Source organism: Crotalus tigris, unplaced genomic scaffold (assembly GCF_016545835.1).
Source record: "Crotalus tigris isolate CLP2741 ecotype Arizona unplaced genomic scaffold, ASM1654583v1 scf7180000024115.3125172, whole genome shotgun sequence".
NCBI classification, from domain to species: Eukaryota; Metazoa; Chordata; class Lepidosauria; order Squamata; family Viperidae; genus Crotalus; species Crotalus tigris.
This window is the reverse complement of record NW_024100392.1, coordinates 1079612-1098331: the sequence shown is the minus strand read 5'-3', so window position 1 is coordinate 1098331 and position 18720 is coordinate 1079612. Positions and strand designations below refer to the sequence as shown.

At 33.4% G+C, this 18720-nt stretch overlaps 2 protein-coding genes across 3 annotated transcripts in view; one reads left to right on the top strand and one right to left on the bottom strand.

Annotated features, from left to right (window-relative positions):
• The window catches only part of CMSS1 (cms1 ribosomal small subunit homolog), a 208267-nt gene that overhangs the window by 29755 nt on the left and 159792 nt on the right, over positions 1 to 18720 (top strand). The window lies entirely within an intron of this gene.
• FILIP1L (filamin A interacting protein 1 like) overlaps positions 1 to 18720 on the bottom strand; it is a 107435-nt gene that overhangs the window by 27804 nt on the left and 60911 nt on the right. The window contains exon 1 of one of the 2 annotated variants that reach the window (XR_005554143.1): positions 15308 to 16425. The exons of the other annotated variant lie outside the window; for it this stretch is intronic. The gene's annotated coding sequence lies outside the window, so the exon portion shown is untranslated. Of the gene's footprint in view, positions 1 to 15307; positions 16426 to 18720 lie in introns of those variants that run through there. 2 annotated transcript variants of the gene reach the window in all.

The window sequence follows — 18720 nt, the reverse complement described above, 5'->3', positions numbered from 1 at the left end:
ATTTTTAAAACGGACAGAGCTGGGTAAAGGATTGAATTTATTGGTTTTTATTTGATTTTTAGTTTAGGTTGATTTTCTTTTTCTCTTTTTTTTTGTTTGGGTGGAGAGTGAAAGTAAAATGGTGATTTGAAAGTTTTTTTTTTTTTTCCGGAAGAAAGTGAGTCAAACGGAATGTTATGGACTATATAGCTTTCTTTTAAACTTTTTTCCTTTTTTTAAAAGCTGGATTTGAGATTTTTTAAACTCTCCTTTGTTTTTTTATTCTTTTTGAGGATATTTTTTACTGCTTTTCTTTTTTTAAGAAGGAAGAAAGAAGAAACAAGATCTTTTGTTTTTTTTGTTTTTTTTAAATGGCTTCAAAGAGACAAGTAGCTTCTACAGTTCCAAAGGTGGCTTCTTCTCCTGCGATGCACAATTACTTAGATGGGATGGTAAAAATTGGCAGTTAAAATCTTTGGAAGATTTAGCACAAGAAAATATTATATATTCATGGTTTCAGTATAGACAAATTGTGGATAGGTGGAAGGTAGATTGCAATGTGGGTTTGCTTAGAGAAGTTGAGAATTTTTTTAAACAAGTAAAAGATCAAAGATGAACTCATATTACGAGAATTTATGGGGTGTTAATAGAATTGGATTCAGAAGCAGAATTAGTTAAAGAATGTATGATTAAATGGGCACAAAATTTTGGTGAACCAGTTTTATTAGATACTTGGGAAACTATTTGGGTGAGAAATGTTAAATTTACACAAGCCCAGAATTTAAGGGAGAATTTTTATAAAATGTTTTACAGATAGCACCTTGATCCACAAAAAATGTCTCATATGTATCCTGACTTACAGCCTAAATGTTGGAGATGTGGATGTTTGGATACTACTTATTATCATATTTGGTGGTCGTGTAAAAATATAAAAGCCTTTTGGATAAAGATATGGTGGAATATTCAAAGAATTTTTAGAAGGAGGGTAAAATTTACCCCACAATTGTTTTTGTTAGGTATCGTTATTGATTGTGATACTAAGGAGACTACACTGATGTTAAATTTAATTACAGCTGCAAGGTTGTTAGTAGGGCAATGTTGGAAGAAGGAATCTTTGCCTACTTTGCAAGAGTGGTTTTTTAAAGTTTCTTATTTGGCGGAAATGGCAAAGATTTCGGCTTTTTTGAAGGATCAATCGCAAGAAAAGTATGTTGTGGTATGGAAAAAATGGATAGATTTTATACAATATAAGTTAGATATAAAAAATATTATCTACTTTTTTAACAATTTATATTTAAAATGGAATATTTTGGTTTTTTTTTCTTTTTTTTGTTCTTCTTTTTTCCCTTTTTTATTCTTTTCTTTTTTAAACATTTATCTTTTGTATTCATGTTTCTTTTATATATATATACTATTGTTAATTATTTTATAATTTTTCTAATTAATCTATTTAGATTTTTAACTAATGTTAGATTTATTTATGGTTTATATCTTTTAGATTTTTTGATGAAATTCTAATTAAGCCTATATCCAGCTCTGGGAAGGTCGGGGGAGAGAATGGGAGGGTTGGGGAGGTTGGGGGGAAGATTGTTTTGTTTTTGTAAAATGTCAAAATTTAATAAAAATTATCTTTGAAAAAAGAAAAAGAAAGAAAAATATTCTTTCTCTATGAAATATAATGTGTTAACATAATACTGTATGTTATTATTGACATCTAATATATTACTAAAACTCTTATGTCTATAATCTTTAACTGAATGAAAAAGTGCATCATGGAGCAACAACTTTTTAAAGGAAGCTTAAAAATTAGCTCAGGTGGTCTAATGTACAAAATGCGTCCAAAATCCAGGATACATAACTCAAGTATTTGAAGTTTGGCAAATTGTATAAAAATTTGATGACATAAAAATGACTATAAAGGTTTTTTGACCTAATGCAAATGTGTATTCCTATGGTCAGGTCCTGATGCTTGATTGTACTATACAGTTCAGCATGAGCTACTTTCAAGGCAGACACATTTCTGAATATTTCCCTGAATTTTTAAGAAGTTTTCAACTACCTAAGAACCTCTGCCATTGCTGAAGGAATCTAATAAAGAAATATTTCTGAAATGATGACCCATCGGGTCACAGTTAAAATGATGACAGCAAGAATACTTGTAGTACCAACTGTGTGAAAGTCATTGTTAAAGTACAAAAGACATTTAGATAATTATTGTATCTTAATATGTTTTCTGAATTTGAATAAACTGCATGCGTTTACTTTTTATATATAAATACATTATAATATAAATACTGTAAAAAAAGGTAAACATTTCCTTTTCCAATTGTGTCTGACTCTAGGGAGCAGTGCTCATCTCTGTTTCTTAGTTGAGGGAGTCAACATTGTCTGAAGATGCTTCTGTGGTCCTGTGGCCATGACTATATGCTGAGGTGCACAGAACACTGTTAATTTTCCACTGAAGTGGTACCTATTTATCTACTCACATATGCATGCTTTCGAACTGCTAGCTGGGCAAGAAACGGGAGTTCAGCCTGTTGCATAGCATTTGGGTCTCAAACCCAGGCTGCCAGTTTTCCAGCTGACAAGCTCAGCGTAAATTCTCTGCAATTTAAAATATTTTTATCCTGCCTTTACACTATATTTTTAATTATCTTATTCAAATGTAAACTAAATTTACAATGGATGAATGAAAGGTTCAAAATATTCCTTAAACATAGGTTGGCAACTTAAAGCAGAATCAAGAAGTTAATTATAAGACTAAAAAATTATTGAATTTCTCAACAGAAACTAAGTTATTCATAGGTCTATCTGGTTATACACATTGTATTGTATTTTTAGTGATAAATCCTCCACTCTTATGGTTTTCTTGATGGTGTAGAACAGGGTGTCAAACTGGTGGCCCGCAAGTTGGATGCATCACATGCAGGCCATGCCCACCCAGCTCCACAAAGGCAAAAAAGTCACGATACATCACATGATATGATCGAGTTTGACATCCGTGGTATAGAATATTCAGTTGCTCATAAAACTAAACTAAATAGTTGTTTATTTGGCAGGAACTAAAATTAAACATATAGAATACCTGACAACTGGCATAAGCAAGCATGAGATAGGAAACTAAAGGCAGTAGACAATTGAATAAGGAACCTGTGAAGAAAGTCAAAACACACAAGAAAAAAACAAAAAAAATATAAAATGGGCAGATTCCAAGAAAATTAATAATACTTAAAATCAGCAGAGTAGCAGATCTTACTACTAAGAGAAAAAGAATGAAATGATGATAGTGTTACTCAAGAGACAAAGGTTATAATTTATATATGATATATAATACAGTGTGTGTGTATATATACCTATATACGTGTGTGTGTGTGTGTGTGTGTGTGTGTGTGTGTGTGTGTGTGTGTGTGACTGATTCATATGGGACAAGCCCGCCTCACCTGTGCCGGCAGAGGAGGTATGCTACAGATCCCGTTAGTCAACGAATTCTGACTTGCAAGGTCCAGGAGAAGAGCCTTTTCTGCTGTGGCCATGGCCCTTTGAAACATCTTTCCCTGTGGTGTAATTGGTTCCCACCCTCCTGATCTTCCACAAAAGCCTGAAGACCTGGCTTTGCCAGTTGGCTTGGAGTCCTAATGGAAGAATAGCACACTGGAGGTGGTTGATTGACTAATAGCAGCTCCCCCCCCTTACATTCTGTTCCTTTCCTTCCCATCTTTTAGTTGGCAAACAAACCACGTGTCGATTTTGCATATTAGAACATAGACCAGGGGTAGTCAACCTTGGCTCTTTTATGACACGAGTCATAAAAGACCCAAGGTTGACTACCCCTGACATAGACACTAATAAATTATACTAATTTGTTAGGGATCAGTTACTTAAGTTCATTTCTGAAATTACATGTAACAGTCCAATCAAAAGAAGTTACTTGGTAGAAAAATGTAAGTCCTGCGTTTTGCACAACGCTTATTGATGATACATTTATTTACATGCACACACATGCACATCTCCCTTATATACACTTGTAGACAACTATTTTCAACCTCTTTCATCCAAAGAAGAATATATCCTAATAGAAAGTAGAACTGTTGGATTTTTGCTGCTAAAACTGTAGTCTTTTTGCTGGAATTAAATTGGGAGCCAAGTAACTTCTCTTTTTCTCCCAGTAAGGGAAATAAAAATTACAGTGAAAAAGGAAGCATGATGATTTTCACCCATTCATTTCGGAAGAAATCTATCATTTCCTTCTTTCTATAGTTAGTGGCAACTTCTGGATGTCATATCCTTGCCTCCTAATTCTCTCCGTATGAATAACCCAAGAAAAAAACTGTGACAAATTGTGTACTGAACATACAACAGCGTTTAAATTGCTTGACATCGTCATTTAGGTTATATTGCATAAGTATCTCAATATATCTAAGTTATACTTCTAGTCCTTGTAAAAGCTAAAAGGAAACACAAATCCTAACTTGAAAAACTTAAATCAAACAGGGTCAGTCAAGCCTTATTCTTTACCCATTCAGTTTAGAAGTTCTTACAACATGCATGTTCAAATGTAATAAAATGCTATTCCTTAGAAGAATTAGTGATTTTGATTTAATATTTAACGTAGTATTCTATCATTGACAAAAGTGTTCAAAACTATTAGAAAAAGACAAGGCTTAGAATGGTTTAATACTAGGAAATAATAAGTAATTTTACTTATAATAAAGTATAAGTAAAAAGCTATATTTGAATCCCCATTCAAATTTCATTTTTGTACCACATTACATTTATATAGTTGAAATATTTGAAGTATCCTATAAAGAAAAAATTATCCCAGCAAGGTAATAAAATAAAATAGCCATCAATAAGACAAATCTAATTGCAGATATGGGGAAAAAATCAAAACACGCATATAGAGACATCATACCATATGTTATACAGGTAGTCCTTGACTTACAACAGTTCATTTAGTGACTGTTCGAAGATACAATGACACTGAAAAAAGTAATTTGTGACCTTTTTTTATACTTAAGGCTGTTGCAGCAACCCCATGGTCACTTCATAAAATTTCAAACGCTTAGCAACTGACTCATATTTATAATGGCTTTAATGTCCCAGAGTCATGTGATTGCCTTTTGTGACTTTCTGACGAGCAAAATCAATGGGAAAACCAGATTTCCTTAGCAACTCTGTTACTAACTTAACAATTGCAGCAATTCACTTAACAGTTGTGGGAAGAAAGGTCATAAAATGGGTCAAAACTCACTTAACAAATGTCTCACTTAGCAACAGAAATATTGGGCTCAATTATGGTCATAAGTCGAGGACTTCCTATATAATGGCCACTTCATTTACAAATATCTCGTGGAACAAATGGGCTTTAAAAGACATATTCTACACCGGTCAAAAAGTCTTTCTTGACTATAATATTCCATATTACTGTCTTCTTTTCAGAGAATATCTTACATTATCATTTAATGTTTTTCACCAATGGTAGAACAATAGCATATCTTTGTATTCTGCCCAGATCTAAGGAAACTGACCTGCTGATGTAGTGAAAAAGTTCTTTTAAATACTCAAGTTCCAGCTGATTAGACATTCTAGTCCACCATCTGCACCTTTATTTGATTTGGAAAGGTACAAAATAGTAAGGGGAACCAAAAAACCCGATTTTGGATTAATAACTATTCCTATTTGCCACATTGTCTGAAATTCAGAAATATTCTGAAATATTTGAAAGATTGCCTGAATTTCGTTATTACTGCAAAAAGCATTATATCTGTTTACAGCTAATGTTTATAGTATAAAGTCTTTATTTAAAGCATTCCTTCATGCTTCTCTTGTTTACAAACAGTTGTCCTAAAATTCTTATTATATTACAGATTTATATATAAAAATTATATAATGATACACTAGAATCTTCATCTTACTAGTAACCCTTACTGATTTTAGATAAATTGAACATTTATTGATTTAATTTTGATTATTCCCCAAAAGTCTACAGGCAGCTAACAGTGTCAACCCAACATAAGAATACAAAATGCCAAGTACACATTAAAAATGATAAAATTCAAAGAATCACATGCCAAACATCACCCAAATATATCAGAACATACGTATCACTGCCTGGCTGCTGTATTTTGTATACGCTGTAGATTTGAAATGTTCTTCAAGGCAGCCCAATGTTCAGTATGCTGTAATTCAGTCAGGTAATTCAACCAGGTAACAAGAAGTCCTTGGAGCATGAATGGTTGTGAACAGTGTCCCCTCAGCCTGGAATTGCCCCAGTTGGTACACAAGATGAACTGTACAAAAGCCCTCCTAGCAAAAATTGCCAACATGTCTTCAAGCAAGAGGTAGGAGCCAAGGAGAACCCCCAAATCATGAACTATATAACCTTTGTTCCTTTCCACCCTGATCCTGATAGCCTTCAAGATTGTGAGTTAGAACCATATGAAATGTACACGTGTCTTGTTGGCATTTTGATGATAAAAAAAAAATCAGATCACAAAATCAGGTTTCAGTCATCTCTGTTCATTCGGGTCAGATGGAATCTAGTTCACCCAAACTTTGAATGGTTTTGCCCGCAAAATGTTATGAAAATTCTCCATAATTGCCTTTTAGATAATCTCCGTAAGCATATTTCCCTAAAAGGGAACAGATTGCCTTACAAAGGACCACTGGATCACATTTAGCAGATTCCATAAAGGCAACAAAATATATTTTTTTTTCTTTTTTCAAGTTATCAATGTGAATGCTCAAATGTGAGTTTGTGTGCTCTGGTAATACTCAAGACAGGGTTTAATCTAGTAGTACTTTAGTGATTAGGTCTGGTCTGCCTCTTCATCTGATTGAACTCCTCTATAAATCAGGAAGCTACAGCAATACAATCCTGTCTATTCCTCCAGAGTCTATTTTAGGTAAATGGAGTCTGAAACAAACTTTCCACCATCTAATCAGGTAATTCCTCAAGAGTCTCTGAATATTCACAGGATTTATTACCTGCTTTGGGCAGACTGATCTAATAGGTCCATCCTCAGTGTAGATAGGGATTAAAACTCTATAGCAATCAGACAGTAATCTGTAAGTGACGGGGCGGAGTTCAGTGTTTCTTTTTCAGAACATGTCACATCTTCCCCAATATAAAACAGATCTAGTGTGTAATGTCCCATGAGTATCATGCCCTTGATAATATTAGTCCAATCCAAGCATGTCATGGATTCTTTGGCTAATTCAAATTCCAATATCATCAGTTGAGAGAACTCCAAATTTATTTGTTCAGTTTATATGCCTGCCCAAATTTTGCATATTTTTAGGGAACTTTAGCTTTCAGACATTTTCTTGTATCTCTAAACTTTTCTCTTTATTTAGTGTATACGTTGATAGTTGAGACTAGTTTTAGGAATCTTCTCCAGTGCGAAGTTGGTTCTGTTCGTCCATGTTTGCATTAGCAAAAACCTATACTAGTGCAAAATTGGATGTCCCAATTGCTGATCCCTATCTCATGTATATTGTCTCTGTTCTGTTTCACTGGCAAGTGCTGTTCATGCACACGGAACATATCACAAAGTGAAGAGTTCATTCGTCTGGCTGTGCTGTTTTACCTGAACTGCACCTCTTTAGATGCCAGGAAAAGCATCTACCAACCATCACAAACAAGGCAAATATGGCTGTAGGATTCTGTCTATTAACTCTCCTGTACACTTCTTTCTACAGCCTATTTTTTAATCAAGCAGGTTTTTTTTTTTTTTTTACAACAGTCGAAGTTCTGAAGATAGCTGAGACAAAAGGGAGTTCGGTCATCTCAGCTTTGCACTGTTTCAATCTGTTCAGCAGAGCTAAATAGTTCGTGTTCACTGCTTTTTCTTTATTCTGTTCCATTGTCTTGGTATTGCAGACTTGCACTAGACTGAGATGGGCAGAATAGTTAAATATTTACAATATGGTTGGAATGAGTAGTCTACCACTACTGCACAAGTAACAACACATGCTGCTATAGGTGTCCAGCTCTGTACGGCGACAGTGGTAGAATGATTGCAGACAAAACTAAAGACTTCTCACATCAAAATGGCTTATAAATTTTGGTCTGATACCATCCATACAGACATCAGAAATAAACTAATTACTACTATTGGAAATCATGGCTTGGACATAATTTGAGTCCTAATTGTTTTTACAATATGTTAAAGATCATTACAAAATATTTTAATGAGTGAATGATAACTGTTGAACAAAAGTGCTGTCTTATTTCCTCTTCAGCTTGCTTGGGAATATGTATGAGATTCTTGTCTTTTTTTTCTCTCATGGGCAGATTGATTCTAGGCCAGAAAAGCAACAAGTAATTTTATTTAGAATAGTCAAAACTGGAACTCACTTAACTTTTACATCAGCAGGGAAATTACTGTTGTGCAGATGCAAGGAATAACAGGAGGAAATGGAAAGATTAGACACTAGAGATGTGGGATAGTGGTGAGAGCACAGGACTATGAGGAAAGATCTCCTGAGTTCTAATTCATCTATTTTTGCCTTCTTTGTGCTAAAATTAAACTTACCACTTAACGTTTTCCATGTAATCAGAGAACAGACTGACTTCATGTTGGCTATATTGATCTTACTCTGTTATATAAGTGGTTGACTGATATGCTTCTGAATTGTTTAGTATTAAACATTTCTTTAGTTTTAAACAAGCTCAGAAGATTCCGCTAAGGCCCGTTTCCCCTCTTCCCCATCAGGCCACCAAACCACAAAGGTTGGGGACTGTTGCTTTATAGCACTTTCTAAGTGGTTAGTCAGCATATTGCCCCCAACAATTTGGGTCCTCATTTTAGCAACCTCAGAAGTCAGCCTGCAATACTGCATTCTAACCACTGTGCTATCATAGTTCCTTCAGTAACAACTCTTAACAACTCATGCTGCTCACAGGATTTACTGATAATAAAATATTATTTTACAATAATATTTCCAAGAATTGTACTTTATGGCCACTTTTTCTAGAAGCCCTGGCCACAGGATCAAGCTTCAAATATTGAAATGGCCACGTAATAGCAGGAACTCCCCTTTTTCCATTCTCATTTCCTGTGTAACTGTTTAATTTCCATGGTCAGATAACAGCACTTTAAATATTTTTGCTTCAGTACTACTAAATTGGTCCTTACTCCTATCCTTGAAAGTGTGCTCACGTTCCTATCTGTATTTGGAATTACTGCTAACTCTGTTGGTAGCAGATTTTCATTGGGTATGGAGAACCTATAATCCCCCAGATGTTCCCAAGTCCTACTCCATTGGCCATGCCAATTAGAAAATGTAGCTCAATTGCATCTGAAGGTCTATAGACTCCCCATGCCTATTAAGATAATAAATAACCAAGAGATGAAGAGTTTGAGGTGCGGAAAACACTAAAGAGGACATAAGTGTGTAAACTAGGCCATACTGGTGAAGGCATATTATTAGATAATTTTAATTTCTCTATTGGTGAAAAAATAAATCAGAAGCTCTCATAGTTGACTGCATTTAGCTGATTCAAAATAACTTCTTTATATTTATATAAAAATATTTACAATACCATACATTCTTCTTTACAGCAACATAGCACAAATGAAGACTTCTTCCAGAGAGATACAGAGACAAACCAGAGACTGGAAATCCAGCTCCTAACTCAATACCCTTTTGCACAGACTCAGTAGCACTTTCTTCACATTGGCTGACTGAGTTACCACATGACTCTTCCTGCTCATGAATATTCCAACACTCCTCCCTTCATGATAGGAAGAGACATCAGACCTATTGACTTAATACATTCTTTAATCGTGAAAAACCTTGTGCTACTAACCTGGCCTTATACTGTACATCATTATTTGGTAATACCTTTTTCTTATATACCCACTTACAACCCACAGCTTTGGTTCCCTATGGCAAAGTCACTGATTTAAATACTTCATGGTCTCCCATGGATTTCATCTCTTTATCCATGGCCTCCTTCCATCTTTCTTGTTCAGCTTTTGGTAATGCCAACACTTCTTTGTAACGTCTTGGCTCATAATACACATTGCAAACCTTTACCTTGCTGGCAGAATACCTATCAGGCGGAATTCCTTTGTTACATCGCTCTGACCTACGTGGTATTAACTGCTCCTGTGTCTCAAGTCTATCTGGCTTCATGTCTTGTTCAGCCACTCATCCCTGAACATTGACATCTTCAATAATCATTTTATCATTAGATGAGTTGTCGTTAAATAGATCACCATCATTAAGTGAGATATACCCAGAATTTGCATTAATTCTGTCCCAATTTTGTTCTGCAAAATTAGCAGATCTTGAAATTATAATTCTTTTACTTCCATCGCTAAAGCGATATCCTTTTGACCCTGGCTCATAGCCCACAAACCTGAGCTTTCTTGCCTTTTGCTGTCCCTTTCTTCTGATTGCTTTTGGAATATGTACCCATGCAGTACTTCCAAAAATTCTCAAATGTGCCAGTGATGGCTTTCTCCCATATAGAATGGCATATGGAATATTATTAATGGAGGAACTCCACAGCCTGTTAACTATATAATTTGCAGTCAATATGGCTTCTCCCCAATATGACCTGCTCATACCAGAATCCTCTAATAATGAATCTTTCATTGTTTGCAAAACACCATTCCTTCTTTCAGCTACACCGTTCTCTGCTGCTGTGTAAGGATTTCTACATCTGTGTCTTATCCCCAACTGCCCCAACCATTGTTGGAATTTAGTTGACATAAATTCAGTACCTCTGTCAGTTTGCAACTGACACACTTGTTGTCTGTACCTTCTCTCTACAAAACTTACCCACTGTTTGAATTGTTGTAGCACCTCTATCTTTGCTCTAAGCAAGTAGCAAAAACTATACCTGCTATAATCATCAACAATGACTGAAAAGATCAACATTATAAAGGGAACAAGACAGGGCTGTCCCCTATCTCCATTGTTGTTTGTTCTGACATTAGAAGTATTAAATAGACATATAAGACAGAATAATGACATAAAAGGGATGAAAATTAAGAGGGAAGAATATAAGATACAAGCATTCGCAGATGATTTAGTATTTATTTTGAAGGAACCATTAGAGACAAGACCTGTATTAATAGAACAAATAGAAAAATATGGTGAAGTAGCTGGATTGAAAATTAATAAAGATAAAACCAAAATGTTAGTGAAAAATATTACTGAAAAACAAAACAAAAAAAAGAACTGGTGGGAAAATTAGATATACAGATTGTAAAGAAGGTAAAATATTTAGGGATCCACCTGACAGCAAGATGCACAACAATTAAAGAGGATAATTATCATAAATTGAAAAGACAAATTGAAGTAGATTTGGATAAATGGAAAAATGTACAACTATCATTAATGGGAAGGATTGCGATAATCATAATGAATATATTACCACGATTATTGTTTTTGTTTTCAACAATACCAATAAGATTAGATAAGAAATATTTTGAAGGGCTTAATAAAATAATCTTGAAATATATTTGGCAGGGAAAAAAGGCAAGGATTAATCTAAAAATGTTACAAGATACAAGATTGAGAGGTGGGTTTGATCTACCTAATTGGGAATTGTACTGTCAGGCTGCAGCATTATCATAGATGAGAGAATGGATCTTACTGAGGAATACAATATTCATATATTCATATTAGAGGGACATGATTTATGGTTGGGATGGCATGCTTTCATATGGTATGGAAAAAACAGAATACATAGCTATTTCCAGAGAAATCATATAAGGAATTTTTTATTTGTGATCTGGGAGAAAGTAAAGAGAAAGCATTATTTGAAGATTCCAAATTGGCTCTCAACTATGGAGGCGCTAATATACCCCAATATGTTTAACATGGGAAACATTATAATATATAAAGACTTACTAACAGATATGGGGGAGTTGAAAACCAAACAACAATTAGAGGAACAAGGAATAAAGATGGATTGGTACATGAGAACGCAAATACAATCTAGATATGAAAAAGATGTTAAAATAGATGGTGTTAATTTGGGGACAACAGAGTTAGATGAAATACTCACAGGAACGGAAGAAAAATGGATTTAAAAAAAATGTTCAGTTATCTACTATATATGGAGTTAGAGAAGGAACAAGTGAAAGAGACAATGATAAAATGGACAAGGAATTTTGGATACACAATTGAATTAGCAACTATGAGAAAGAAACTATAAATTGACAATGGCAACTGCGTATAAAGAAAATATGTACAAAATGTTTTACAGATGGCACATGTCTCCAGAAAGATTAGCTAAAATGTTTAGGACAGGTCTATGAAATGTTGGAAATGTCATCAGATACCAGGTTCCTTCTACCATATGTGGTGGACGTGTGTAGAAGCTAAAACTTATTGGAATATACTGTAATTAGAACATGGATAGAAAAGATGATACAACAACGTATAGAACTAAGACCAGAAATATTCCTGTTGGGTATTCTACCAGGGAAATACAATAAAGAGAAAACATATTTAATTATTCATATAATTACGGCAGCCAAGATTGTGTTTGCACAAAATTGGAAAGCACTGAAAGCCCCCCCCCCAGAGGGAGAGGTGATTGGGAAAATACTGGAATGTGCAGAAATGAATAGACTAACAATGACAATTAAAGATAAGACAGAGTCAGACTACTATGAAATCTGGAGAACTTTTTATGATTGGCTGAAAAGAGAATACGGTTAAAAGATAGTTAACATCAATTTAGATGGAAGAAGAAGGAGCAGATAAGGAGGGAGACCCAGGCGACACAGTATTGAATAACTGGAGGTTGTATAAATATTTATAGAAGTATATATCGAGAAGGTTAGATAAATAGAAGTATTAATGTAAGAGAAAATTAATCTTATTGTATATAATACAGATAGGGAAATTTGGAGAGAGGAGTTGCTTGGACATTATCCCTGAATTGTATCTGAAGAGGGATGAGAGGGAAGAAGGGAGAGGAGAGAGAAAAGAGTAAAGGAGGGGAGAAGGAAGTTGGAAGGTTGGAGGAGAAGAGGAGAAGTGGGGAGAAAGGGGAGGAGAGTGGTGAAGGAAATAGAAGAGGAGAGGAAGAAGAGGGAAGTAGGGAAGAGAAGAAAGGGAGAAAGAAGGTAGAGAAGAAGGAGTGTGGATACAGTGAAAGGGGAAATGGGCGAGCAACACCAAAAGTCATGTGTATGTATTTATTTCAGTTTATTAAAAGTATCTTATATATGAATGTAAAAAGAATGTATGTTAACATCTGATAAATATCAGGGCATATGTATGGGGGAGAGTTTGGAAAAATAAAAAATTATTATAAAAAAAGTTTACCTAATCTCTTAATATCATCTAATATAATTTATTGTTAATCAAAATAATAAAATAGACTTTATCAAGTTTCTTCTATTCAATTGTTTTAGACTGTATTTCTTACAATCTCCAACCAAATATTAGCCATAATTGATTGTAAGAACTGTAGGCCTACATTTCTGCATGGCACTGAATAGAGGAAAACTTGATTTGTAGTTTTGAAAATGAATCTGTTGGTGAAATTCTAAAAACAACTGATGAGAACCAAATAAAACCTTGGTATATGAATGGAAATTTTTAACCATATAATATGTGCTATAAACCTCTAGTTGATGTAGTGATTAAACAAAGTGATTTTAAATAGAATAAATGCAGTTTATCCATTAGTGCTTAAATTATATTGTAATTATTTCCATTTCCTGTTTTCAAAAGTTGTTAAAACAGATGACTGGAAAAAATGATTCTCTTTCACTTGCTTTCTCAGCAAATCAAACTTTTTGGAAGTGTTATAATTTTTGCTTTATTTAGTCTGATAATCTTTGTTTCAGAGAATGTTGTTTTCTCAATACAATAATATTTTGGTAAATTAATAAACAGTAAAATGTTGGATATATTTCTTAAAATAATTGTTAATTATGCAAAATTTGGGGGCAGCATATTTCATGGTTTTACAAATCCAACTAAAATATGGTGGATACATTTAAAAAAAAGCTCCTTAAAAATAATAGTCTTTTAAAATCCCAGTTTGTTTGAATTAGTTTATTTTGAAAATCAATAAAGTAAGTTGCTCTAACTTCCAACAAAATAGCCTGAAAGGACCAAAAGAAATGGGGTTATTATTCATCATTAATTAGTTTAAAATCTTAGAAACTATTGCTTTATACTTGGTTAATTTACCAGATAAAGGTGTCATCATAGCAGTGAATGAGAATTTCACTCTGACAAGTAATTAGAAGATTTATTAACAATAGATTATGCAATTTATTAATAAAAACAGAAATATTTTCAAACAGTATACATATTCTTAAAGATGTATACATTGTAAGCATGTCCTTGATAAATTCTGTAAGCTAACTGCTATTTTCTAAAATATTCAACTGTCTTAAAATTAAAATTGCTTATATCCAATTACCTTTGTGAACATAGCAATTGTTTTTGTTATTGTAATTTGAAGAGATCTGTTTTCATGTGTAGATAGTTGAGAAATTTCGTATATTGTAATATAGCTAATGAATATAGAATTGGAAAAATTTTCTGAATAAATGAAATAAAATGTTCAAATGGATTTCTATCCTTACTCCAAATAATAAGTGTTTTGCATATCTAATTTAATTTGCTTTACTCTTAATCTTACCATGAATATGTAGCTGCTGATATAGGAAACATAATTCTGTATTGTGACTCTCCTTAGTACCAGGTAGTTTACATTGATCATTACCTTGCAACAGCATATGTTATATAGAGGAGAAAAAGCAATTTCTAATATAAAACAACTTTCTTGAAAACCATTTCTAAGGTTAAAAAATCCTTAGAGCATATATCACTGATTTCAAAAATGAATTAAAATGGTAATGGTAATAATTATCTTACTGTCAATGCTACTATCTTGATTTATAATTTACATTTTCCAAACTTAAAACTACTAAAGCTGCTCAAAAGCACAATACATCTTAGTGAATACGTGTTTCTACATGCCTATAACATATAACATGATGTATTAAAAAAGCTGCTACAACTTTCTTCCTACAATTACAAAGTCACAGAGTCTTCTCCCAGTTTAAAATGCAGTTATGACTCTGTCCAGCACACACTTGGAAATTATGTGTAATTTCTAGCTCTCCCCTTTTCTTAATTTAATGCTTCAGTTTTGTCTTGAAAATAATTTTTTATGCTTAGGAGGAGAACCGGAAAGTTGTTTGGTATTATAATTGATCTCAGCATTAAGTGCAAGCTATGCTGTGAAAATAATATAAAGTGAACCAACTGATTTTTTGAAGCAAAATGCCTATTGGCTGCTAAAAGTAACTTCTTCCCACCGTCTCCCTCTTACCTTAAGCAAATGCACTGAAGAGTTCTTGATTTAATTATTGCTCAGTAGTGTTCAGATTTTGTTTCTCTTAGGCATTAGGGATGTGAGCATTCCAGCAGTTACACGAAACAATGAGAGAGAAACTCTCTGCTTGCCCAAAGCCTATGAAGCATTACGTCATGGCAATACCTTATAAGGAACTCTATATTGTGCAGTCTCATTCTGTATTTAATGTACTTTAGTGATAACCAGAACTACAAATATATGTATTTGTGCGTGCGTGCATGCATATTTATTCATGAGTGTGTTTTTCTGGCTTGAAATACTTTGGACTGTGAAACATTTCATGTGTCAGATTGATTTGTGGCCAAAATTAATGCATTGAAAAGTTTAGAGGAGTTAATTCTCATTATTGATAATAGGATAGTGAAGTGGTTGCAGAGCAATATTTTATTTTTTTTGTTTTGTTTTTTTTCCCATAACACAACTGGATTTGTTTAATTTTTATTTTATTTTCTGAGTTACAGAGGTGGTGGTGGTGGTGGTGGGGGGAAACAGCCAAGCTTAGCTGGCCTCCTCTGAGAAAAGTATGAACATCAAGCCTTGTTTCCTTGTGTTTTTTCCCCCTGATGATGTAACTAGAAAACAATTCTTCAAGTATGATGGGAAGGCCAGATGAGAAACAGGGGTGTGTTGTGTGTAAAAGTGCATGTACTTTTTCCTTTTAAACCTATTTTAAACTTTCTTTCATTTAGCATATTTAGGATTATTAATTAGTTGGTATTAGTAAGGTTTTAATAAGGTTTTATAGATAACATTCATTTGAGCTACAATCAGGAAAGAACAGAATAGGCTTCAGTTTACAGAAGAATTAATTTTCTATTGCTTTACAAATAGGGGAAGTATGTAAGAAAAAGATTGTAGAAAATTCATTAAAATAATTAACTGGTTAAATCTTCTGCATATTAATGAAAGTTTAAAATAGTATAAAAGAATTTTAAAACTGTATGTACTATACTACATATTGTACTATACTACATAGTATATATTGTACTATGCTAAATGGATTGGCCTGAATCATTTAAGTTTAGTCTTTTACAATGCGCAAAATTTATTAGAAATGTTGTAAAAGATTGAATTGAATTTACTTCCCAATAAAATGAATTTAGGATTGTGGTCATGGTTGGTTACCTACATGTGTTTTTATGCTCACATAAACATTGTAAATTGTATGGTAAGTATTAAAGGATTAATGCTGTGTCATAGGGACTGAAGCTTAACTTTCTAAAGATGTTTCATATTATAAAAATATGAGCAATTCAGTTTAATCTACATATTATGAAGTTCTGCACAGTCATTTTTTAAAAATACAATGTTTGATAAATATACTTAAAAATGCCATGTTCCATAATATTCTGAAAGCAGGGTCTGGAACCGGCAGCTTCTTCCAAGCAAGTTTGTCTGTGAATCAGATTGTTATTCTCTTGCCTCTATCTTTGAAAAATATATTGGTAACTACTAGACAGGATTCAATTTTTACTTGCGGTACTACAACAATAGAATTCTGCCCCACTATGGCCTCCCCTCCTATTAATTTTGACGTTCTTGGTTTTACACATCTGAGACTAGAGAGAATTATATTAATGTTTTCCCCATTTATCATAATGCTCTTCCATTTAATTATTTATTGAAGTATTGAAATATGCATTATTGGTTTATGTGAGCAGAAAAATTTGAAAATTTCCTAGTGGAAAAGCAAGATCAAAATTTAAAAAAATAAATTATAATGATACAGCTTTCTCATATTATCTGCCCTCCCGCATTCCCAATATGTTGTGTATATATTGATATACAGAATGATTTAAGTTTGTGAAGAGAGATTGGGCTACAGTGATATAAATGTGGGAAAGAGAGGAGTTGTGAAACTTCTAATTTGCAAAGAATTGGCCACTGAAAATATCCTCCAGAGAATGTTCATTCTGATGGTAATCTTTCACATACGAAAGGAATTGGAATTGGTAAGATCATATTTGTTTTTCTGAGCTATTGATTGAATATTCATATACAGGTGAGATGTTTTGCATAATTTCTAATCTGAATACAGATTATAGTGTGCACGGGAAACTCTTATGTTTACCATTCATTATTGATACACTGAATACTTCACATTTCAGTTTAAATACAATCATCAGAGATTACTGTTTGCAGCTGGCCGACAGAGCAAATCTTACATAATGCTTTAAGACAGGAAATGAAGAGCATGTCTCATTAATACTGAGAGAAAGGTTTGAGTAAAAGTTTCTAGAAATAAAACTTCAGTTGGGTGTTCATGTGGTGCATCTGGACTAACTATAAAAACATAAATTCTATGTTCCTGACATTTGTTTTCACATTAGAAAAAATGATAAAATGTTGTGCTCATTGTTATTTGCTATTCAATGTGCATTGTTTTTATTCAGTGTGTATTATTTACTGAACAATTATGTTATTTACTTATTTTTCTTTTTTTTTAAATTGAATTTTCCGCTTTCTGTTTTAAAAGTGGCCATATTCCTATTCAGCCTGAAAAGACAAAACTCAGATAAAAAGACAAAGGCAAGCTAGGAAAAGGGCAGATGGGATTTCCCTATGGCACTATAAAAGAAAATAATATTCAGTCTCTTGCTAGCTCTTCCTAATAGGAGTTTTGTTTATAGACTCTACTTCTTTAGGAATGTAATCTTCAGGGAACACCATGTTCATACTTTATTTGCTGGGAATATCTATTTATCAGAAAGGATAACAAACTACCTTCATTTAGTTGAGATAATAGGGCTTTGCATGAAGAGTCTAAGTTCTGAGTACCACGATACCTAGACACTCAACTTGGAACACATGAATATCCCTGCTTCATCTATCTTTTTATTTAGCTAAGAGCCTTTTAATTTACAAAGAGTGAATGAGAGATAGATGCTGCAAAACAAAGCACTATTTGTTAGTTACTTCTATATTTCCCATAATATTTCTGAGTTTCATTTTAACCCCAATAAAGAAGAAAGGGGGTCTAGCCATTACTTTATTTGGAAATTTCTGCATATATTCCGGGGAAAAAGATGAAGTACAGTTAGAAGGAGGAAGATATGAAATATAATTAGGGGGGAACAGAAGGAGTTGCAGACCACATGGATATGAGGAGTAGAAAAGAAATGAGGAACATTTTGCCTGAGTTAGAAACACCTGTGATATATGTATGAGTTATCTGTATATTTCTGTTCTTTTCTAGTGTTTTAGGACTAAATTTGTGCTATGTATGCTTTGTGTGAGTGTGCCTTTCACTGAACATCATCAGTTTGCCCGTATATATATGACTCTACTCTTTTTTTCAGTTGGAAAATGGGCATTTGACTGTTGATGACTTCCAAGACAGACATTGGTGAATGGACACTTTCTACTTG